The sequence below is a fragment of the Stenella coeruleoalba genome (genome assembly GCF_951394435.1).
Source record: "Stenella coeruleoalba genome assembly, chromosome: 7".
Classification (NCBI taxonomy): Eukaryota; Metazoa; Chordata; class Mammalia; order Artiodactyla; family Delphinidae; genus Stenella; species Stenella coeruleoalba.
Genome location: NC_137153.1, coordinates 24,215,837 through 24,239,951, shown reverse-complemented (window position 1 = coordinate 24,239,951; position 24,115 = coordinate 24,215,837).

The following is a 24,115-nucleotide window of genomic DNA, read 5'->3' as shown; positions in this document are numbered from 1 at the left end:
AAATAATTGTTATATGGGACAGCATGACACGGACACAATAGCACATGCTAGAGGGTCAGCAGCTTGTGATGTTAGGATAATTCTTGTCCCCTGTTTTCCTTTCTTTTCTCTCCCTCTCTACCTGCCAAGGCCTAATGGTTACAACAACTGTTAGACATGAGAGGACTTAGGTCAATGCTATCTCAAGGAGAAGACAAAGTGGTACAGGAGAAATCCTTGAATTTTTCACCGAAATCAGACATTTAAAGAACTGGTACCATCAGCCCCAATCCCTCGAGAGAGCCCAGAAGAAGCTTTGCAGACTCTCCTCAATACATTTCCATAGATCTCCTCCTCTTCTAAATTAACCAGCTTCCCTCAAGCACCAGGATTCTAGATAAATTAAAGAGTTCTTATTCAATGGAATTGTTTTTCCATTTTGTTTAATTACTAGTATTGTGGCGGTATTTTTTTCCTACATTTCCAATGCAAATGTGCATTGTTTCTGCTTCATGGTGGATTAAGCTGGGTTTCATGAGCTAGCTCAGGAAGCTAACCACCACGTAAAAACTACTCCTATGGGGAAGAAGTGCCAAATTCCAAAGAGCCAACTTTTACAGATCAGCTCTGGGAAGTACAGTCTGTTAATACACTGAGGGCTGCCTGGGAAAATGCTGTGTTTTCAGGGGTACATTTTGCTTTTCACACCATTCTTACTTGAATCACAGACTGTGAGGGTGAGAAGATCCTTAGACATCACTTGGTCCACCCCCTCATCTCACAGATGAGAAAAACGTTTACATGTGAGAGAACAGCAAAATGGAGTGACACGCCCCAATTCCCACAGCTAGACAGTGACCCGGGTTCCCAGGCTCCCAGTGCAGAGAACAGAGCCTTTTCAGATGATGGGAAATACCATGGCCACCAGGCAGCCAAAGAAGAAGAGAAATAAAAAACGATCACAGCCAATGTTTATTGAATACTTGGTACATGCCAGGCACCATGCTAGATGCTCAAGAGCACTTAATCTTCTAAACGTCGGGTAGCACCAAATCTTATCTCCAATACACAGATGAGAACTCAGAGGTTAAGCTGTTAGCCAGTGCATACGTGTCCGAGTTGACTGTCATAGTTAATGAGTAACCAGGACTTCAAGAAGCTATGCTCTTAATCAAGGTGCTCCTTCAAGTTGCCAGTTTACTCCACTGCCCCAGCATACCCCAGCCATCTGGTGGATGTACTGCTTCACAAACCCCAGATCTGCATCCTTCCTTCCGTGTTGTAAGAGAGGTGTCAGATTTCTCTGTTGAGAAGTACCATTAAGACCTTTCATTTCAGGTAATACACGACAGTCTAGATATCCAGGAAATTCTCCCAGTAAAGAACACCAAAAATACGAATACTAAACATCAATTAATGTTGTCAATGCATAGCTGAGCTGGGGGAAAAGAAAAATTCCCAAAGGTCAAAAATCATTGGAAAGCCCCACCTCAAGAGGTAAGTGCCCACGAAAGCCCAGGGTGTGGTGAGGGGGGATCAGATGATCCCTGTTGACCTAGAGCTTGGGTTTTAATGGATCAACGTGAAGGGGAGTAGCTCAAGAGACAAAATGGGCTCAAGAAGAGTGCAAAGTAGATGAGCGATCCTGTCGCAAAGCCAGAACACCTCTACACCCTAAATAAACCTACCCCACACCTGGATATGGTGGGGATACCTGCCCGTCTCTGCACTGGGTAGAGTCTCCCCTGGTAACTCCTAATTCAAAAATGGCCCTGACATGGATTTGGGGTGAAACTTGTACCAGCTGTGAAGCACCACAACAAAAAATTATTTTTAAATGGTTTTGCTGGAAAAAAGCCAACACACAGACCCTCTCTGGAGGAACACGGTTCAAGCTTAGACATCAAAGAATTCCTGCAAAAGAGCACTAAAGAAATGATCTGCATTCCCATGTTCACTGCAGTATTATTTACAATAGCCAAGATATAGATACAACCCAAGTCTCCATTGACAGATGAATGGATAAAGATGTAGTATATATATACCAAGCGTAAAATAGATAGCTAGTGGGAAGCAGCCGCATGGCACAGGGAGATCAGCTCAGTGCTTCGTGACCACCTAGAGGGGAGGGATAGGGAGGGTGGGAGGGAGGGAGACGCAAGAGGGAAGAGATATGGGAACATATGTATGTGTATAACTGATTCACTTTGTTATAAAGCAAAAACTAACACACCATTGTAAAGCAATTATACTCCAATAAAGATGTGAAAAAAAAAAGATGTAGTATATATATACAATGGAATATTACTCAGCCTTAAAAAATAAGGTAATCCTGCCATTTGCAACAATACAGATGGACCTGGAGGCATTACACCAAGTGAAATAAGCAGAGAAATACAAATACTGTATGATATCACTCACATGTGGAATAAAAAAAAAAGACAGAACTCATAGAAACAGAGTAGAATGGTGGTTGCCAGGGGCTGGGGAGTCGGGAAATGGGCAAAGGTTGGTGAAAGGGTACAAGCTTTCAGTAATAAGATGAATAAGTTCTGAGCATCTAATGTACACGTGTTGACTACAGTTAACAATACTGCATTGTGTACTTGAAATCTGTTAATAGAGTAGATATTAAGCATTCTCACCAAACCAAAAAAAAAAAAAAAGGTAACTATGTGAGATGATGTGTGTTAATTAACTTGACTATGGGAATCCTTTCACAATGTATACATACATCAGATCATCGCATTGTACACTTTAAATATATTACAATTTTATTTGTAAATTATACCTTAATAAAGCTTAGGGAAATCAAAAATTACAGGAAATGAGAAGTACCTATAAGGAAAAGCCAAAGGGAGAGAAGTGAGGTGGGCTTCAAGGTGCTGACGCCAATGCAGGTAATGAGAGCAAAAGTAACAACTGACAGTCACAGGGGTTACCATGAGAGGTACTCCGTGCTAACGGCTCTACACGGACAAATCCCTGTAACCTTCTGCTGCCTATTCAACCCACCAAGCAATGACTGGCTTAGAAATAAGCTTAGAATAGCAAAGAGCATGATCGACCACCTACTCTCATGCTTTTCAAACTGCAAGTCTTATAATTTTTGTCCAATTAGATAGATAGATGATAGGTAAATAGATACATAGACAGATGATAGAGAAAAGTGCACACATATATATAAACACAAATGTATATGTGATGTGTGTATATATATATATATATATTAGTCAAGGTTCTCCAGAGAAACAGAATAGGAGATATATAGAGACAGACGGACAGAGAGAGATGATAGATAAATACATGATAGATAAATATATCTCCGTCCTCATATACACACACAATATGAATACATATACTGGGTCTCAATGTAAAACGTATTTTTTACTGCAGATTGAGGTTATAAAACAAAAAGGCTAGGAGGGAATTCCCTGGTGGTCCAGTGGTTAGGACTCGGTGCTTTCACTGCCGTGGCCGGGGTTCAATCCCTGGTCAGGGAACTAAGATCCTGCAAGCCACACGACATGGCCAAAAACAAAACAAAAAAACAACAAAAAGGCTAGGAAACACTGATATAGTCCCAAGTCACCATTTTGTTTCATGGGAAGCTGAAGTCCAGAGAGAGAGAAGAGCCACAGTTGCTGGCCTGGCTAGGACAGAGTCCAGACAAGGGCTAGGACTTTCTGCTGTTCCCCGTGGCAGCAAGGCGGCACTGGGAGCCTTCACCATGCACAGCTCCAGGCTGGGAGGCTTCCTTGCATGCCCCTTGGAGAGGGAAGCACAGAGAAAGTCTGGCTCGGTGATGCCTCCTCCTTCCCCACCCCTTCTGCAAAAAGACCTGTGGTCCTTCTGTTGTCTCTCCTCTCCCACCGTCAACAGTTGGTCTCAGGAAAGGAGTTGTATCCTCCTCCAGACAAAGCTGTAAGTTACTCCCATGCTATCTTATTCCTGATTATTTGCTCTTGTACTGAAGGATTGAAAGTTTAAGCCAAAGACAAGAATTCCTCATCCTAGAGTTTCTCCCTGGCATCAGCAACCCAGCAGAGAAGCATTGAGGACACCAGTGGGGGAGGGGAGAACACACTTGACCTCCTTAGTACCTGATGACCCACTGTGTCTAGTGCTGGTTAACCAGGAACTACCAAAAGACAAGGGTGGTCCTAAGGGGTGACCAAGGGGTCAGCATTATTCATCTCCCCATGATCTCCTCCAGCTGCTCTTTTCTCTGACATGGAGCCCTCTATCCTCCGACTTGCAAGGCTGATAAAGAAATTAACAGATAAGATTACAGAGTTATGCTTTTTTAACTGACTTAGCAAAATTTATCATTCTAGATAAAGTCTGTCCCTTCAAAGCCATCACCTTGGGGATGAATCGCTTATTTCAACAATTCATTTCAGGATCTCTGTTTTAGGAATATTAATAATTACCAATTATGCAACGCCTGTTACGGATCAAAAACTACAGCAGGCACTTTACCACTATACCTTATTAAATCCTGGAAAAGAAGTATTGTCCCTTTTTAAACAAGACAAAGCTAGTTTTATTCTATCCGTTACCAAACCTCATCAGTGGCTGCAAAACTCCAATCCCCAATTTTAGTCATCACACTTGGCCTAAATTACTTTAGGCTGTTTCCAGAAATCAAATCTACCCTTGAAATGCAAAGAGTGACCCCCACAGAGAAGAGAGAACAGTGTGTCACATACTAAGTTGGATTTCCCAAAAAGGAGTTCCAGGAATATGATGTGTCATGGCAACACCTTTGCAAGAAGTTCACGGCCCAAGATGACTACTTTGATGTTTGAAATTGTGTGTGTGTGTGTGAATAAAATTAAAAAATAGAGTTGCAGGTTATACTCTTAGAGAAACCTACCTAAATGTCTGACCTGGCACTTTGAGAAGGGTGGGAGCAAGAAGAAGGGGTCCCAGGAGTTTCCTGTCCTGAGAGATGAGGGGGTGTGGCCACCACATTACCTGGTGCCCTCCTGTCTAGTCCTGCCTCTTCCTTCACATCCCACGGGCTGTATTTCTGGTGGCTGCACACAGCTAGTGACAGAGGGGATGGCTTGTATCTCAGCTGTAAGGTTCAGCTGGCCTAGAAGGCTCTCCCTCCCCTTCCCCTGCTTATGGAGGACCTACCTGGGGGTTCTCAGGTGTTGGCCTTATTTTTCTCCCCCTTCAGCTCCCCTTCTCTTTGACCTGGATGACTGAAGTTTCTCAGCCTTATGTGGGTGTTTTGTAGGTTCACTGTCAAGCTCCCCTTCTGACTAGCTCTACATCTCCTACATCCTTCAAATATAGAAATTCTGGAGTTGCCACCAGTCAAGGCGGCCCTTGGTGCAATTGTTACGTTTCCTGAGTTCACTTTCTCTCCTCTCTTCAAACTTCCAACACCTCCTCCCTACACCTCACCCTCAGCCGTGATTCTTATTTCACTGAGGAAAGAGAAGCAACCAGGAGAGAGTTCCAAGGGCTCCCACCACGGGATCTGCCATCCTGCCTCTCCCCGCCTTCCCTCCTGTGTCAGTGACCTACCCATCAGCAACACTTCATGAACTGATGGCCACCCCTCCTCCTCAAAACACTGGCTTCCCATGGCTTCCAGGGCGACCACTCTCCCTCCTGGTGCTTCTCTCACCTCCCCGACTGCCCGTCTCTGCTGTCTTTGCTGATCTGTCCTCATAGTCTTACTGATTGCAGCGCCCCAGAGATCAATCCTTCGTCTTCTTATCGTTTTTCCAAACACTCGCTTCAGAGCGAGCTCGTTGTGTCTCACGGCTTTAAAATACCATCTAAACTCTACTAACTAACCCATAAATTTCCATCTCCAGCCCAGACTCTCCCCTAAGTTCCTGCCTCGTATCTGCACCTGTCCACCCGCCGTCTTCACTTGAAAGTCCCATCTTCACCTTAAGCCACCTCACTAGGAAACCTTGATTTTCCTTCCAGACCCACACGTGCTGCAGCCTTCTCCATCTCAGTAAACAGCAACTCCATGCTCCCAGCAGCTCAGGCCAGACACCTTGGAGTCCACCTTGACACCTCTCTCTCAACACTCATCCAATCAGGAAATCTCACTGGATCTGCTTTTAAAGACTATCTAGAATCCGGTCATTTCTCCCCGCTCACCATCACCTTCCTGCCATCACCTTGGTGGAAACCAGCATCACCTCGTCTGGGTTACTTACTGCTCGAGCTCCTCTCTGCTTCTCCTCTTGTTTCTCAGAGTCTATTCTCAGCACAGCAGTGAGGTGATGTGTTTGAAATTAGGTGCAATGACTGATTTCTCTGCTCAAAATTCTGCCTGGACACTTAGGATAAAATACAACATCTTCACCTACATGCGATCACCAGACCCCCATCCGCCCCAAGACCTGGCACCCACCCTCACCCCCCGCGCCTCTTACCTTCCTTTCCTGCCTCTTTCTTCCCACCCGCGCTGCTCCAGCCCCACTGGCCTCTGCCGTTCCACTCCAACCTCTATGCCTGCTGCTCCCTCTGCCAGGAATCCTCTTCCCTGTCCTCTTGGCCTGCTTTTTCTCCTTAGCACTGTTACCACCTGCTGGAGCGGCTGTCTGTCTCCCCATCCCCTACTCGGTAGAGCTTCGAGGCTTTCTCCACTTCCGCTCACGGTGGTACCCAATAGAGATCTCCCGCCCACGTCTCTGAAAAACTCCCCCTGGGCCTGCAGCTGCCTCTCCATCCTAGAAGCCACAGCATCTACCCCTCCCACCCCCACCTACCTCACCCACCCGCTTGGCCCTTTCCACTGTCTTTCTGCCTTGGGCTGCCTGTGGCCGGCCCATTAACCAGCCACTCCAGGGCAACATCCGGGAACCCCGCAGGGCTTTGCCCTCAGTGGGATCTCAGTAAATGCTGGCTGCTTGCAGGGAGGTTTCTATGATGCTGATCTTGGATCCACGGGGCTGAGGAAGGGGTGGCTGAGAGTCCTCGGTAAATACACCCACCGCAACCCTGGGGCACCTAGTGGCCCCAGAGCTGACTTATCAAAGGCCCATTCAGGCCTCAAGAACACCTGCTGCTCTCTTGAGAGCTAAGGGGATCCCATGCTCCTTAGCCTAGAAGGAGAAGCAGGGGGCACCTCACAGCCTTCCCACCCCCCTTAATGTACTATTTCTCCACATGTGGGTCAAGTCCCACTGCTGACCCTTGGACAGGCATCCAATAGCATTGACCACACGATGAAAAAGTTCTTTTTCGCTTCTATTTCAAAGACCCTGTTACGGGAAGAATTGCGCCTCCCGAAAAAGATACGCTGAAGTCCCAACTCTCAGGACCTCAGAATGTGGCCTGATTTGGAAATGGGGTTGTGGCAGATGTAGTTAGTTAAGATGAGGTCATACGGAAGTAGGGTGGACCCCGATCCAACATGACTGTTGTCCTTATCAGATGATGGCCGTGGGAGGTCAGAGACCCAGGGAGGAGACCGTGTGGCAACAGAGGCAGAGATTGGAGGGATGCAGCTACAGACGAAGGAACGGCAGGGTTTGCCAGCCAACCACCAGAAAATATAAGAAGCAAGGAAAGGGGCTTCCCTGGTGGCACAGTGGTTGAGAGTCCGCCTGCCGATGCAGGGGACGCGGGTTCGTGTCCCGGTCCGGGAAGATCCCACATGCCGCGGAGCGGCTGCGTCCGGAGCCTGTGCTCCTCAACGGGAGAGGCCACAACAGTGAGAGGCCCGCGTACCGCAAAAAAAAAAAAAAAAAAAAAAGAAGCAAGAAAGGATTCTCCCCTACAGTTTCAGAGCGAGCACGGCCCTGCTGACATCTTCATTTTGGACTTCTGGTCTCCAGAACTGTAAGATGACAAATTTCTGTTACTTTAAGCCACCCAGTTTGTGGCAGCCCTAGGCAACTAACACAGATCCTGATTACCTAGGAGACAGTCTCATCTGGGGGCTAGCAGGTTTTTAATGTCTTTCCAACACTTGCTAAATTTCCTTTTTACAAAAGGAAAAACAGTCCTTGGGCTAAGAGCTTCTGGCAGGAAAGGCAGCTAACTAAATTTTAATAACCTTGTTTTGATCTCGTTATATTTATTTTGATGATTACCATCTATTCTCTGGCAAGTGATAACTGGTTTTCATTGCACAATAGAAAAACAAAGTTTCCTTTTTAAATAAATAAAGTTTAAAAAGAGTTCCTTTAAAGAAAAATAGTTATGTCATATTAATAAAAGTGGAATAAAATTATGGCAGAAATAGCAAAGGTAGTGATGGTAAGTGAAGACAGTCTCAAGGAAAGCCAGGCCCAGCTATAGCCACTATAGAGCTGCCTGTGATGTCATGAATCATAAATGCAAAATGGATAAAATGAAAATGACAACACATACGATTAGAAAAAATAGGACACAGTGAAACTGTTGTCACATTGGTCTTGCTTTTCTATACCTTTTCTCCGTCACACCCCATCCCCACCCACCTTCTTGGCCTTTCCCCATTCGGGGGCCAGGGCCTACATATGGCCAGGCTCCCTCTTGTCACCAAAGAAGACTGATCTGATAAACTACAGCCCACTGAGCTTGGAGTCAGAGGATGTGGGTGACAGTCACATCGCTGCCACTAACGTGATAAGTGACCTTTGGGCAAATCCCTCAGTCTCCCCAGATTTCAGCTTCCTCTCTACAAGAGAAGATCAAACTATCTTCAGACTCTGAAATCTATGCCTCTGGGATGTTAGTGATTTAATGCATTTCCCTCTTAGGGACTCCTATCTCACTTTAAATTCATAGGAATGATTCCCCACTGGAGGAATTCCAGGTTCAGTGGCACATGAAGGAGAGAGATTTTCAGGGTGGTGGTATGGGGCACTTCTAAAATCACACAGCAGGCACCCTCTGTCTCTACAGAAGCCTGGCCCCAACCCCCAGATGATGTGCCTACCATCATCTCAGACCCCTCCTCCTCTCCCACTAAGCATGCCCCTGCCCCCAGGCTCTCTGCCTTCCACTCTATCAGGAGTCAAAAAGCCAAATGTCCAATAGGGCTGAATACCGCATGTTTAATTTTTAAAAGCAAAATATAGGTATTTATTTATATGCATGTTTGTACAAACACACACACACACACACACACACACACACACACACACACACACACAGTTGGGGGCAGGAAAGGGCCAAGGAGAAAAATCAGCTTTGACAACCTAATAAATGTCAATTTCTGAGGGGGGCTGATTTAGAAGATGAATCCTCACAACTTTAATTGGAGACATGATGGTCTCACTTTGCCCAGCAGCTCTGCCTCTCCCCCAGATCCCTCTACAGATAGCAAGGCCCTTGGCTCACTCTAATTGACAAAGAGGCCTCTGTCTGCTAGGGTTTGTTTCTGGGATCTCAGAGATACAAGGGGAGGGGTGCTCAACTGCCCCTCTGAGAGGAGAGACAGAAGCAGCATGACATGGGACACAGCAGCCTCGGGATGGTGCCCACACTGTGCTGGCCCTAAATGAGATCCAGTAGAAACAAAGGAGTCCTCCCGCTGGTGATGCTTATCCCCACCTCACAAAAACTCAGGGGGCACCTTTCTGATCCAGCAATGGCGTCCTAATCCAAGGACAGAGGGAGGAGGGCCAAAGAGGGCTGAGGGCGGTACTAGGAAGGAGACAAGGAAGCCAAGGGCCTTCTCCCGAGAGGTCGTGTCCCATAGTAGTCGGAAGGACGGCCCAACAGCCAGACTGCCTGGAATCACAGCCCAGCCCCACCACCGCTGCACCCTGGATACAGTGCTTGACTTTTCTGGGCCTCAGTTTCACCATCTGTAAAATGGAGATCATCACAGTACCCACCTCTGCTTCAAGAGGTGGGAGACGACCGGGGAGAAGGTTTAAAGGGCTAACACAGGACTTCCCTGGTGGTCCAGTGGTTAAGACTCCGCGCTTCCAATGCAAATGTTACAAATGTTACAATGTTACAAATGTTACAAATGTTACAAATGACTCCAACTCTTCCAAGGGACGAGGGTTCAATCCCTGGTCGGGGAGCTAAGATCCCACATGCCGCATGGGGCGGCCAAAAAATGTTAATCGTTAACACAGGCAGTGCACTCACACCCATGTCCAGCACACGGTAAGAGCTCAACAGAGAGGAGCTTCTCCAGCCCAGCACGCCTCTCTCAGCCAGAGCTTTGGAGCCGGCACTCCTCAGACGACTGTGGAGCCTTGGCACCATCACCCAAATACGCTGCACTTCGTGCACGAGATAGCTCGGCTGTGACTGACAACAGCCAATGCGATCAATCTGGGCGGGAACTGCAGTCCTCACCACCAATCCCAAGCCCGCCACGTCACACCAACCAACCACTTTCCAGTAAAACACAGAGGAACACTTTTCTCTCAAGACCCCCCACTCCGGCTGCTCTGCCCTCTCCAGAACCTCCAGCCATGCTCCTTTGGCCACCCCTGCAGACCCCAGTCCTAGCCATGCAATTTAGGTCATTTGTATATTAGTAATAGCCCGAGTAACTAGCATGTGCGCAGTGCTTTACAGTTTACAAAGCCACCTTTAATTTGCAGGTATGCGTTGTTAACACACTCAAATGGTTCAAAAAATTAAAAATATATATTAAGAGACAAACAGTGAAGACTCTCCGTTACCCATCTCCTGCCCTTCCAGAACCCAGGCTCACCCCCAACACACACACACAGGTGACCACTGTTCTTGGTCTCTCAGAGATCCTTCTAGAATTTCATTACGTAGACACAAGCAAATACTCCTATTTCCTCCTTTTTTAAACACAAAATGTAACATACTGTACATACTGTTCTACATCTTGCTTTTCTTCACTTAACAGTTTGTCTTATTCATGGATACAAAGCTTTTTTCTCTTTCCTCTTCACACATAATACTCCATCACATGGGCGAACCATAGTCTCTCAGAGAGATTCCTCCCGATGGACATTTACGTTGTTTCAAATCTTTTCCCATCGCAAACAACGCTACAACAAATAGCCATACACATGGACCTGTTGTACTTACACAACTGTAGTTGTGGGATAAATTCCCCAAAGTGGAATTGCTGGCTCAGAAAATATGTGTCTTTACAATGCTGCTAGCTCCTGCCAAACTGACCTCCATGCTGGTTCCACACACTTCCCTTCCCATGAGAAATACGACAGTGCCTGTTTCCTTACAACTTCACCATTCAGAGTGTGTTATCAAATTTCTGGACCCTTGCCAGTCTGATAGGAAAAATTATTTATCGGTGTAATTTTAATTTACATTTCTCTTATTTTGAGTGAGATCGAACATCACTGTATACGTTTAACAGCCATTTGTATTTCCTTCCCTTAGATGTACTTTGCTACCCATTTATATCCTTTGGTCTTCGCAACACCCCTGTGAGATACAGAGGGCAAGTATTAATAAGATCTACAGTTTTTAAATGATTAAAGCTCAGACTCAAAGCATTTAAGATACTGGCTCAAAGCCACAGGCTGGTGTGTGGCAAAGCCAAACTCCATCCTGCATTTTTCCCTCACCTGCCTTGCATCACCCCCCTGAAACTGGAACAGTGCTGAGATGTGTCACAAGGAAGAGCCAGGGGACAGGAGACCTGGCTTCCCACAGTGGTTGTGAGTTACCAGCTCTGTGCCTTTGGGCCAGAACCTCCACTCTTGGGCGGATTTTCCGTATCTCTAAAACCAAGATTTGAACTAAATCACCAAGGTCTCTTACAGGAAATAATTATAGTGAGGAGCACTCCATGAATCTTTTATTATTATTTGTTTTTGAGTGGAGGAAATAAAACCGTTTTCAAACCTCCCAAGATGAGAACTTTCAAAGCATACCCGATTATGTGAACCTAGTCTAAGTAGAGGTGTCGGGAACGAAGGGGGCAGGGCGGGGGAGGTGTTGTTGCACTGGAGCGCTGGACTTGGCCCGTACTGACAGCTGATGGTGAGATTTTCGGGAGTTTTGCAGGCCGACTGATGTCAGAGTGATAGCTGAAAGCGGCCAGAGTGGGAATATGTACACCACGGAAATCAGCAAATGTTACAAATGACAGCATCCCCACCTCCTGTCCCCAGAGACGGTTGTCTCTACCACCTGACCTCTGCTGGAGGGTCTGCAGAAAATCACAGGCAAGGAGGAGACTGGGGAGTTGCGTTGAGAAGACTCGCCGGGAGTGTGGAGAGTTCCGGGATTGAGGCGAGCATGCGCAGTACCTGCACGATGCGCAGACAGGCAGCTGGTTCACACGCTCCACGTTACCTCCAGGGCTAAGAGCGTGGACCCTGAGGCAGACGTGGGGGTCAGATTCCTGCTCCCACATGCTAGCTGTGTGACTCTGAGTAACCACTCAGCCTCAGGTTCCTCGTCTGCAATAACCATGGTCCCTACCTCAAGGGGCTTTCTGCAGATGCATGAGTTAATCCACAGGAAGCCCTTAGAACACCTCCTGGCACGATCCTCCTTCAGTGATGGCTACTGTTGCTTTTACTGCAGCTGCAGGGCAAGCGCATCGGAGGAGCATCCTGGGAGGGGAACCTCCCCGTCTGTAACTGTGGGGCCTTGGGACCTCTAGAACATATCTGACATTCCTCCCCTTCTCTAGAGCCAGTGTCCCTTGATCCTGCTGGGTCTAACCGTGATGAACACAGAGGTCAGAGGAACGCCTGCTCTGGGCCTCCTCCCTGCCCCACCCACCAGGCCCAGGATGGCGTCTTCAGGATCCCTTCTTGAGAGGGGGTCCTTTCCGTTCTGAGACAGGACTTCCTTCGCTAATCACACTCATGTCGCTGTCTATCTAGTGACCAAACTCTCCGTCTCTCGGCCTGGAGGGCCCTTTTCACCTCCCCGGTATAGGGTGCTGCTGCTGCATAACCCCCCCCACCACCGGGAAGCCTTCCCTGATGCCTCCTTCCTCCTGTCGGGTGCCTGAACTCCAGTGCTATGTCTGTAGCCCCCACCTCACCTCCTGAGCACTTGGCCTTGAGCACCTGCCCCACGAAATTCCTTGAGGTGGGAATTTGTCATTTTCTTCTCTCCCCCATACCTGGCCAAAGGAGACCCTATGGGGGACTGATGGAATGAGGGAGGGAGGCAGGAAGGGACACACCCTCCCCTGCCCCCCACAACACCCTCCCCCCGCATAACACCCTCCCCTCCCCTCCACAACACCCTCCCCTCCCCACACAACACCCTCCCCTCCCCCCACAACACCATCCCAAGCTTTGACTTTCTATTGCAGAGTGACCCCTGTTACTCCACACGGCTGCACTGCTCCCTCCAAATCTTGGTGTGAAAAAAGAGAGAAATTGCTCAGATTAGGGCTGGGTAATGAGCCATGCCGGGTGAGCAAGCACCATATTCCTCACTAATCTTGGCTGGTCCAGAGCTTGCCAGCTCCACAGGCTCCCTCCTCCTGCCAGCTCAGGGAACGTTTTCAGCTGGTGGTCTGCCAGGGGGCTATCTTCCCAGGGTCCCCTCCACTGGGACCTGAGAGCTCTGTGGCTCTTGGGATATTGGGCAGAGGAGGAAGCAGGCAAGCACAGAGGGCAGGCCCCAGGGCATTTGCGGGCCCCTGAGAGCAACAGCCTCCTTCTAAGTCCCAGAACCTGCAGAGGCCAAGAGGCTAGTCCTTCCCTCACAGCCAAGCCCCCTACGAAGAGGTTTGCACCTCCTCCAGCAGTAATCCTCCCCCCTCCCCTGCTTTATTCTTCCCCATAGCACAGACTGCCATCTGACATCCCATAAATTGTATTCATTTTCTTTGGTTTGCTTATTGTCCCCCTTCCCCCCAAAGAATGTAAACTCCACAAGGGCAAATATATTCATCTCTCCTTCACTCTGCATCCCCGGGACCAAGAACACTGGCTCTTCACAGGTGCTTGATACATATTTGGACAAATGGAAAAATACATCTCCCACCCTCAACCCCAACACACACACACTCACCACACACACTGATACCTCTATCCAGACCAAATTTCTGGCTCTCATCTATTTCCTGCTAGAATAATAATGGAAGGTTTCTCTGATAATGAACTTAATGCATGACCACTTTGTAGAGGTTTTTGCATTTTATAAAGGAGGCCTTTAGAAATGATAAAATTTTTCATGAGCAAATGCAATGAAGCCATGATGGGTGAATTATATGGGGGAGATATTTGGGGGACCCCTTCTGCCCCACTCAGAGTATCTCAAAGCAGATGAGCATATAGGGGAAAGTCAGGCCCCCAAAGCACACAGCCCACAGCTACGCACCCTCTGAAGCCCACTTCAGCTCCCTCTGATTCCTGAGGAAGCTGTATCAGCCATCCTGACCTCTCCCCGTCTCCCACTGAGGCTTTATTTTGGCTTTTCCCAGCCTGCCAGGGCCTGGAGTTAGAGTGCAGGGGAGCATGGCTGTCTAGAGCAGCCGTCCCAAACCAGGCCAGGCCCCCTGGCATTTCAGCTAAGTGTTACTAGGCCAGGAACCTCAGGTGCGCAGAAGAGCTGGCGGGCTGGCACTGTGGGCACGGCCCCCGAAACAAAGGCCAGATGATTATGGATGAAGCAGAGACCCCGCAGAGTGCAGGGGTCAGTGAGTCAATTGAGGAAATCCTCATGTGTGTAAAGCACGTGTTTGGGCCCCAGGAAGAGGAACATGCCATGCCCCAGGCCACTGTCACCTTCCCCCAGGGCCCCCGTCAGCTCTGATCTGACCAGGGCTAAGGTTGCTTTAGGGGAGCCAACCCAGAGCCTAGCCCGGGAGGACCCCTGAAGGAGTCCTTCAGATTTTCCCTTCATGTAGGAAGATCCCATGCAGCAGGAGTCTGAGCTTTCCCATCCCGGGACCCCAGCCGGCTGAGCCAATCAGATCACCTTTCCTGGGGGCTCTCTGTATGGGGGCCCATCCCAGGTCCAGACCTCCTGGAGGAGTAACTGATGGACTAACCTCCTACAGCCCCACCTTCTGGAGGCAGGAGGAGACCCCGAAGACCAAGCCAGCAGTGATCTAAGGGTGCCCACAGGCACCAGCAATGACAAGCCTGGGACATTAGAATGTGACAACATCCAGACGCAACAATAGAAGTGCATTCTCTCCACCCCACCTCATGACGTTATCTGGGGCACCTTAAACTGCTAGCTCAGGTGGAGACCACAGCCCCACACAGACAGAGCCTAGCCTGGGGTGAGGTCAGCAGGGAGGACTTCTGGGCTGTCCTGGGGTGGGACGTGGGGGTGGGGAAGGGCACTGGGGCTCCAGCCAGAACTACCCTCTTCTCTGGAGATGGGGCAGCATATAACAGGTTCCTGGGAACCTAGGCACTCACCACCAGGGCCCTGAGTGCAGCCCCTTTATCCAGATGGTCTCCATTGATCTGCCGGAGATTTTGCCAACAGTTCAGTTCTCTATCCCAGTTCTTCTTGCAACTCCAATCTCTTCCTCCTCAGGCCATCCAACATCTGTCCACCTGCCTGGGGCAGCAGGAAGGGGCAGCCTCTTAAAGGAGCTGGGCCCAACCCTCAGGTGCCCTGCCAGCTGCCCACAGGTACCAAAGCCTCCCTCTGCCCTGGAAGCTGGACACTGGGTCTGGCCATCTGTGCTGCCTCCAGTGAGCTTCAGAGAGAGACTGTGGAGCCGAGATCAGGTGATCTGAGAGTTCTCCACCCCTCATCCCCTCCACGGGGCCACCTTGTGTCCTCTTCCCACTGCTCTTAGTCTGATGCCTCCTGGAAGCTCAGATGACTCCTGAGACACGTGCTGATAAGAATTTAGGCATTTGTCTGCATAGGGGACCCTGGAAGATGATCATGACTCACCATTGAAAAGAAGCACACAATTCCCACTCGCCCCCTGTGATCTTATTTAAGCTGCCCAACAACCCCGTGAGGTTAATGGGTATTACTAACCCTATCTTACAGATGAGAAAACCGAGGCCCAGAGAAGTGAAGTGATTTGCCCAACGAGGACCTAGTGCTCTTTCCACTCTGCCACACTGCCTCTTGGAAATCTTCAAGTCACGGAGGACTTTCCTGCAGGGACTGTAATGAATAACATCGGCAGGCAGCTGCCAGGCACGGCCACCCCACCACGCCAGGCGCTCTAGCAGGCTACAGAGGGCTTGGCTCAGCCCAACACGGTCACGTAGGAGCCTGGTGACCTTGGGCAAGTCATCAAGTCTCAAGTCTGAACTTCAGTTTTCTCATTTGTAAAATATAAAAAACACCCACCGCCTGGAGAGGAGCAGAGAACATGGGATGCTCTGGATTCTAGGAAGCCATGTGCCCAAGAGAGGGGCCGTGATCACCACACCCCCAGACGCACCCACACCCTCATGCTTGACACAATGTGACCTACTGTGACAAAGCAGCCTCCTCGGCTGACTGACTTCTGTAAACAAAAGCTGCAGTCTTCCTCTCATGATTCCCTTTGTGAAGGGAATCAAGAGTACCAGGACTGTGGCTGAGAGAAGCAAGCAAGACGGCTACACAGAGCAGGGAAGAGCCTCAGGTCAGGGATGGTTTGGACCTGGAGAAGGGTGTTCCTGGTACCTGAACAAGGGTGAGCCCAGCTTGGGACCATGGGAGGGAGAAGAGGTGGCTGGACTGAGGGACAGCTCTGAGGCCAGCTTCCAAGGAAGGAGAAGCAGGATTTTACAGCCCCTTGCAGGCCTCTGCTCATAGAGGACCCCAGTCCATGAAAAGTGCCTCCCGGGTGTTGTTTATGGCTGTCCCCAGGTGCTGGCTCTCTGTCTTCCGTCACTGATACTGCACATATAAGTGATAACATACGGTATTTGTCTTTCTCTGTCTAACTTATTTCACTAAGCCTAGTACCCTCCAGGGCCACCCATGATGTTGTAAATGGCAAAAAAAAAAAAAAACCCTTCAGGCACTGAGTCCTTGGATCTGTTAGCAATGTCTGTCAACCTGTAGCAAAGGAAGGAAACTCTCCCTTTCCTTTCCCTTCTCTGTATCAACCTCCACTATAAGAATGCCCAAGTGTGCAGCCAGTGTTCTAAGTGAAAGCAGGGATGCTGAGAGACAAGTCTTAGAAATAGATACCCAGACATGGCTCCACTGTTGTCTGTGTGAATGGTATCCCCTGCACTTGTGCAGTGCACAGCCTGTGCCACTGTACCTGATGTCCCTGTAGACTATACACTCCTCAAAGCACCCCATCTCTCTGACAACTTGTGCTTTATTCCTTGGTCAAGCATGTCAGGCTCACGTGAGCCCTCATTATGAATGGTGCCCCCTAGAGGTGTTCATTGCTCAACCTGCACGACCAGGCACAGAGCTCCTGCAATGCCATCTCCTCCTATAGGGTAAGTCCTCTCCCGGAGGCTCCTCTGTCCCTCACAGGATGGGACCCACCCCACCAATTCTCCAGACATTTCTGAATTCCAGCAGTGGGCCCCACTACATGTTTAACTTAAGACTTTGAAACCATATTTTCCACACTTCCTCTTTTGAAAGTCATTTCTGCTTCCTTGCTGTCCTGGAGATTTCCCCAAAACAAAGGATTGTACAGCTAAGGGGAACTTTGACAGTTCTTCTTGAAGAACTGTCAAGAAGTTCTTCTTATCCAGCTCTGTCATTTTGCAGATGGCAGAATAAGCCCAGAGAGGATAAGAGACTTGCCCAGCATCCCACAGTCCACAGCCAGTTAATGGCAGAGCAGGGATTAGGGCTCCTAGCTCAGTGCTCTGTCTAGCATCCCTCCTCATGAACAGATGGAGGTTAAGGACACAGAGATGCAGAACAAGCAAAGGTTCCCCAAGCACGGAGGCCTCGACACCACTGGTGGCCTCACTGCCTTCACCACCAAAGAAATCAAAAGGCTTTTTTTTTTTTTCTTTTTTTAAAGGAGGCAGTTCTGTTTTGTCCGCTGGGAGGAAGGATCCTGTGCCGGGCCAGCCAAACCAGAAGGTAGAACCAGGAGAGCTCAAGTTGGTTCTCAGGGTGTGACAAAGCCTGAAGGTTGGAATGTCCCACAGGAAGTTGGCCCAGTCTCTGCCTCAGGCTCAGGCTGGGTTTGGCTGGTCAGTTCTGTCCGCTGGCCCTGCGGGCCCCAGACACTGGCTGCCTGGCTGTGAGCACCCATTCTTACTTCCCGCAGGCCCATCACCAGTCTTCCAGACTTTGCCGATGAAAGCCTGCTGAGTGCTGTACGTCCCTACTCAACAGCTGAGCCCATCTTGCCTGGCCGTGCTCCCCTGACCCCCTCAACCCCTGCCCCAGCACCACCTCCCTGCTGTCCAGAGCCAGCCAGGTTCCCACTCCTTCTCAGCCAACAGTCCTGGAGAGAACCAGGGCTTTTCTCACTGGTTCTCAGGCGTAACCCCAGCTTTGGACAAACCAACCTCTCAGGCCTCCCAGCAGCGCGGGAACCTGGCTTCACCAACCACTCTGCTTTCAAAAGCTGCAACTTCTTTTTTTATAAATTTATTTTATTTATTTATTTATTTTGGTTGCGTTGGGTCTTCGTTGCTGCACGCGGGATTTCTTTAGTTGCGTCGAACGGGGGCTACTCTTCGCTGGGTGTGCGGGCTTCTCATTGCGGTGGCTTCTCTTGTTGCAGAGCACGGGCTCTAGGCGTGCGGGCTTCAGTAGTTGTGGCACGTGGGCTCAGTAGTTGTGGCTTGCGGGCTCTAGAGCGCAGGCTCAGTAGTTGTGGTGCACGGGCTTAGTTGCTCTGCAGCATGTGGGATCTCCCTGGACCAGGGCTCGAACCCGTGTCCCCTGCATTGGCAGGCAGATTCTTAACAACTGTGCCACCAGGGAAGCCCAAAAGCTGCAACCTCTTGATACTTCTCCTTCCTCTGTGAGCAGGCAGGGTGGTCTTATCCCAGTTGCTCTCCCGGAAGCTGCCCTAGATAACTCCTCCATCCTGACTCCTCCCATCCCACTGGAACCTCTGCTTCCCCACCCAGTCACCATCTCAGTCCTTTCCTTCTCTTATCCACACCTTCCCACCCAACCCATCTTCCTCTCCATCCTCCGTCTTCTCTCCATCAGCCTCTCCCCTGCCCTCACCTCATACTCATGGACCAAGTGCTTCCTGTCTATAGGTGGAAACAGGAGCCTGGGAGCCAGGAGCTGGCTGCTGTACCCTGCTTTGGAGTTGTCTGGGCAGGAAAGCTGCCCCTGAGGATCAGGGTCAAGGATAACGTGGGTGAGCGAGTTGGGGGTGGGGGGTGGGGGAGGGGTGGAGTATAGTTACTGGAGGAAACTAGAAAGGGAATAGGACCACATAGCATCCCTTCCCATACGGACCAGGGAGGTAACCAGCAGAAAATGAACAGCCTTGGTCTAAGCTACCCTTAATTAACCTGGGCCTCTGGCTCAGGGCATTTGCTTGGGGACTTGCCAGTAGTGACTTTGGAGAAGGGAAGAAAGCTTTGCTCAGAGATAGTGAAGTAGGGGAATCCAGAGTCCCCTCCCCTTTGTCCCTACCCCATCTACCTAAAAGGCTACAAATGATCTCCCTGTGGATGTCGCCAGTGTCAACATCAACGGTTTGTTCCTGCAGATTAAGCACAACGGTAAACAAATTCTAATAAAATGTAAATACATCTGAGAGGGATTTAAAACTCAACTTGGCCTCAGTTTCTTTAAGTGGAAGATAAGGACTCAGGCGAGAGGATTGCTAAGGCCTCTTTCTGGCTCAGACATTCTGCTCCTTGAAGTGTTAGGGTAGAGGGGTTTCTCGGCCCCCAGGGCACCCCAGGGCCCCGGCTGTGGAGGAGCAGGGCTGTGATGTGGCATGGAAAGGGGCACAGGAAGACAGGCGGGCATCAACAGGGGGAAACCTGCCAATTCACGGTTCTGTTAAGAGTTTGGTCTGCCAAGAAGTGCATCCCATGCCGAGGGCCTGCCTGCACCTCCTGCACCTACAGGCCTGGCTGCCAGGTTTCCGGCTTCACCAGAGGCGCGGCACCAACCAACCATGCCTCCAGACCCTATCAGGGCCTCTCTCCTTCAGCCCTCCTTCCTGCCACCACAGGGACCTCCTGCCTCCAGTCCCAAGACAGCTCCTTTCACACTCCCTCTCCCAAGGATTGTTAGTGGTTCCGGGGATGCCCTGCCCCAGGACATTTGCATTTTAAAAGAGACCTGGGGGGTCTTCCCTGGTGGCATGGTGGTTGGGAGTCCACCTGCCGATGCAGGGGACACGGGTTCGTGCCCCGGTCCGGGAGGATCCCGCGTGCCGCAGAGCGGCTGGGCCCGTGGGCCATGGCCGCTAAGCCTGCGCGTCCGGAGCCTGTGCTCCGCAACAGGAGAGGCCACAACAGTGAGAGGCCCGCGTTCCGCAAAAAAAAAAAAGAGAGACCTGGGGAGTTCCCTGGTGGCCTAGTGGTTAGGATTCTGGGCTTTGGGTCTTTCACTGCCATGTGGCCGGGTTCAATCCCTGGTCAGGGATCTGAGATCCTGCAAGCCACATGGCGCGGCCAAAATAAATAAATTTAAAAATAAAATAAAAATGAAAAATAAAATTTCCATAAAAATAAACAAATAAAAGAGGGCTGCTGGGAGAGGTTGTGTGGGTGGGGGGAAGTTGGGGTTGGACCAAAATGCTGAAGATGGGATTCCTGGAGCCGATGGGGGAAATGTTTCTGGTTGTGGAATCCCCACAGGGCTCCACAAATCACCTGTGTCCACCCCACCACAAGTAAAGTGGGCTTCATTTATTCTTTCCATCCTGAAATAGTTATCCGTGCCTACCTTGTGCCCAGCAGTGCGTTAAGTGCTAGGGGTACAAGGATGAATTAGGTTAAGAACAAATCCCACCCTTAGCACATTCGCAGTCTAGCGGAGAGACGGTAAACCTCCTTCCTGCCCAGCCTCCAGCTGCTGCTGCAGGGCAGCAGCCCCCGGGGGGTATGTGATCGCACCCGTTGGCAGGCCTTGACAACTGGACCCCCACGTGCTCCTATCTGGCAGAAACCTGCCCCCACGCCCAGACGTGCCAGCTGCCAGACCACGAGGGGATGCAGCAGCTCAGATGAAAGGAGGCAATCTCCCCTGTGGCTTCTGCTCTCTGGCCTTTCCTCAGGCCAAAGGCCTTCTAGTCTAGGAAGCAGCTTCCCTCCCAAGCTCTCCCATTTCTGGGCTTGGGAAAGTGCAGGCAAGCCCCACTCTGCCTAGGTGTACAGAGTCTGCCGGCCAGGAGCCACCCAGTCGGGGGCTGAAAGGCCTTTGACGTTGCTCCCTTCCCCTCTCCTCAAATGGTCATCTGGTTTTCTTCCTTCTTATCAGAATCCCAACCAGGTCCTCCCATTTCCACAAAGCCTGGGTTCACCCCAAAGCGAAAGGACTCTGCTTCTCTGGGCCTCCATCCCCTGGCTTATGAGACAGACATCTCTGCCTGCCCACCTGGCGGAACCCCTGGGAGGTAAAGAGCAGTCGTGGGTAACATGGAGCTCTGTGGTCCAGGCACCGTTCTAGGAGCTATGCATTCATTCATTCACTCAGTCTTCACAACAAGCCTCTGAGAAACATATTATCTCCATTTTACAGATGTGGAAACAGAGGCACAGAGCAGATACCCAAAGACACACAGCTAGCAAGGAGCAGAGCCAGAATTTGAATGTGTGTGTGCGCCTAACCAACTCTACTCAGCTGCCCCCAGGGCGCTTTATAAGTAAGGGAAAGCTGTACAAATTCAAGAACACTATTATTACCCAAATGCTGTTGCCCCCTCAGGCACACCTCAGGCACCACCTAGCCCTTTCTGATCAGACACCTGAAAGGACAAGCCTGAGACAGTCCTGGGCTGCAAGTCCCAGAATTACTTAACCCAGCTCTGGGACTCCAGCTCCCCAACAAATCCCTCAGACCCTGGTGCCCCCTTCCTGAACCCACCAGCCACCTCTGGCCCAGGGATCCGGGAGCTGGTGTCAGGAAGAGGGCTCTGTCATAAAAGGAAACGAAATTGAGTTATTTGTAGTGAGGTGGATGGACCTAGAGTCTGTCATACAGAGTGAAGTAAGTCAGAAAGAGAAAAACAAATACCATATGCTAACACACATATATGGAATCTAAGAAAAAAAAAAAAAAAGGTCATGAAGAACCTAGGGGTAAGACGGGAATAAAGACACAGACCTACCAGAGCATGGACTTGAGGACATGGGGAGGGGGAAGGGTAAGCTGGGACAAAGTGAGAGAGTGGCATGGACAGATATACACTACCAAATGTAAAATAGCTAGTGGGAAGCAGCCGCATAGCACAGGGAGATCAGCTCGGTGCTCTGTGACCACCTAGAGGGGTGGGATAGGGAGGGTGGGAGGGAGGGAGATGCAAGAGGGAAGAGATATGGGAACATATGTATATGTATAACTGATTCATTTTGTTATAAAGCAGAAACTAACACACCATTGTAAAGCAATTATACCCCAATAAAGATGTTAAAAAAATAATAATAATAAAATAAATACTTGTGATGGAGGGGAAAAAAAAGAAGAGGGCTCTGGAGGTGGGAGGGAGCAAGGAGGAAAGAGGCAGGCCTGGCCAGAGCCTGGAGATAGACGGGCCCTGCTCCATGCTGGCCAGTGTCAGGTGGGCCTGGGAGCTAAGGAGCGAAGCAGGTCAGTGATGTACAGCCCCGCCCGCCAGGGGGAAGCCAACCTGATGCCTAATCAGATCAGACACCCCTTCCCAGACCCCCTCATTCCTCCCCCTCCCCCTCCCAGCTCGCTGACCTCCCTGCTCGCTTCCCAGCCGCACCCTCCCTGAGATCTCCAGCTGCTCCTGCTGATTTTATAAAGGGCTCTGGCAGGAGGCGGGCACCTTGGCTAATTGAATCAGCGCCCACGAGGCAGGAGGCAGGGGGCTGGTTAGCATCACGGCCGAAAGGTGGTGGCAGCAACAGCCTATGCGCAGCCATCAGGGAGGAGTCTGAGTGAGCAGAGAGGTCCAGGCAACCTGGGTCGTGGTTTATTCTGAAGCTCCAAGGTGGGAATTCACCAGGGGGCCCTGGCCGCCCCCACCACAGCCTGGGAGCAAGCTTATGGGATGGACCAGGGGCCAAGATGCACACACATGAACATACACACACCCACACCACACCACTGCTATGCTCTGGAAGAAAGAAAATGTTATACGAGGGGAGGCAGAGAGGGAAAAAAAGAAACATGAAGAATGATATAGCATGCTTGTGTGTGTGAACGCACAGTTACACCAATCTGTGTACGCATCTCTGTGCTGGGCACCAGTCATGATGCCATTCTTATCTGCCCTGATGTCACCTCTGCATAATAATTAGCAAATAAAAGCAGTCCCTAAGTGCCCTGGTCACAGCAGAGGATCTCGTGGTATCGAGAGCTGCCAGGTAGCAGATCTGGAGCCAGGAGACCCTTTCTTGGTGGAGCTGTCTCTTGGTCTTACATTGCCCCCTCCCCTTCGAGACCAATCTGCTTTCTCCTGTATGAATTTGCCCCTTGACAGCAGGCTGCCAGAGAAACACTGTAAGAAGGGCTTCATCTCTGTGTTTCTGTTTGCGGAGATTCATGGCTGAGGCTCACGCCTGCATGAATCCATTTCTGTGTAGCCACTCGGCGCGCAGGCTCCACGCACGTGGGGGGTGGGACTGGCCCAGGGAGGGAACTAAGGAATGATGCACATGTCCGAGGCGACGGTGCCATTGAGGATGGGCTGACCCAGCTCTCTGCAGGAAGACCCGCCCGCCCGGTCACATCTTCTGAGAGGGACCCTGCGGGCTTGGTCAGCATTCTCAGGACTCTCATGGCCCCTCCCACTTCCCCAAACGCTCCCTTCCCCTGCCCCCACCAGCCCTCCCCACCTTTCCCCAGGGCCCCAATCTACCACTTTCCCTTTCGAGCAAAGCTAGCTTCAGAAGGAAAAGCTCCGAATTCCTCGGATCCCAGCAGGGAGGAGAGAGGCCAGGACAGGAGCAATTTTCAGCTTAGGGTCCCACACCTCTCGGAGGCAGGCTCCACAGTCCTCCAAGCGGGATTCTGAAATTCTGAAGGGACAAGCCCTGAAATGCAGATTCTTCCAATGATCCCGCATTCTTTTGGGCAGTAAATCCTAAAGTTCCCTCCTTCAGGACCAAGCCCCCACGCCTGGCAGCAGCTAAGCCCCCAGTGGCCTCTTCCACAGGCTAACACTGCCCCCTGCTGGGATGCGCTGGGATGTCTGCCTCAAGTGCTCTGAAGG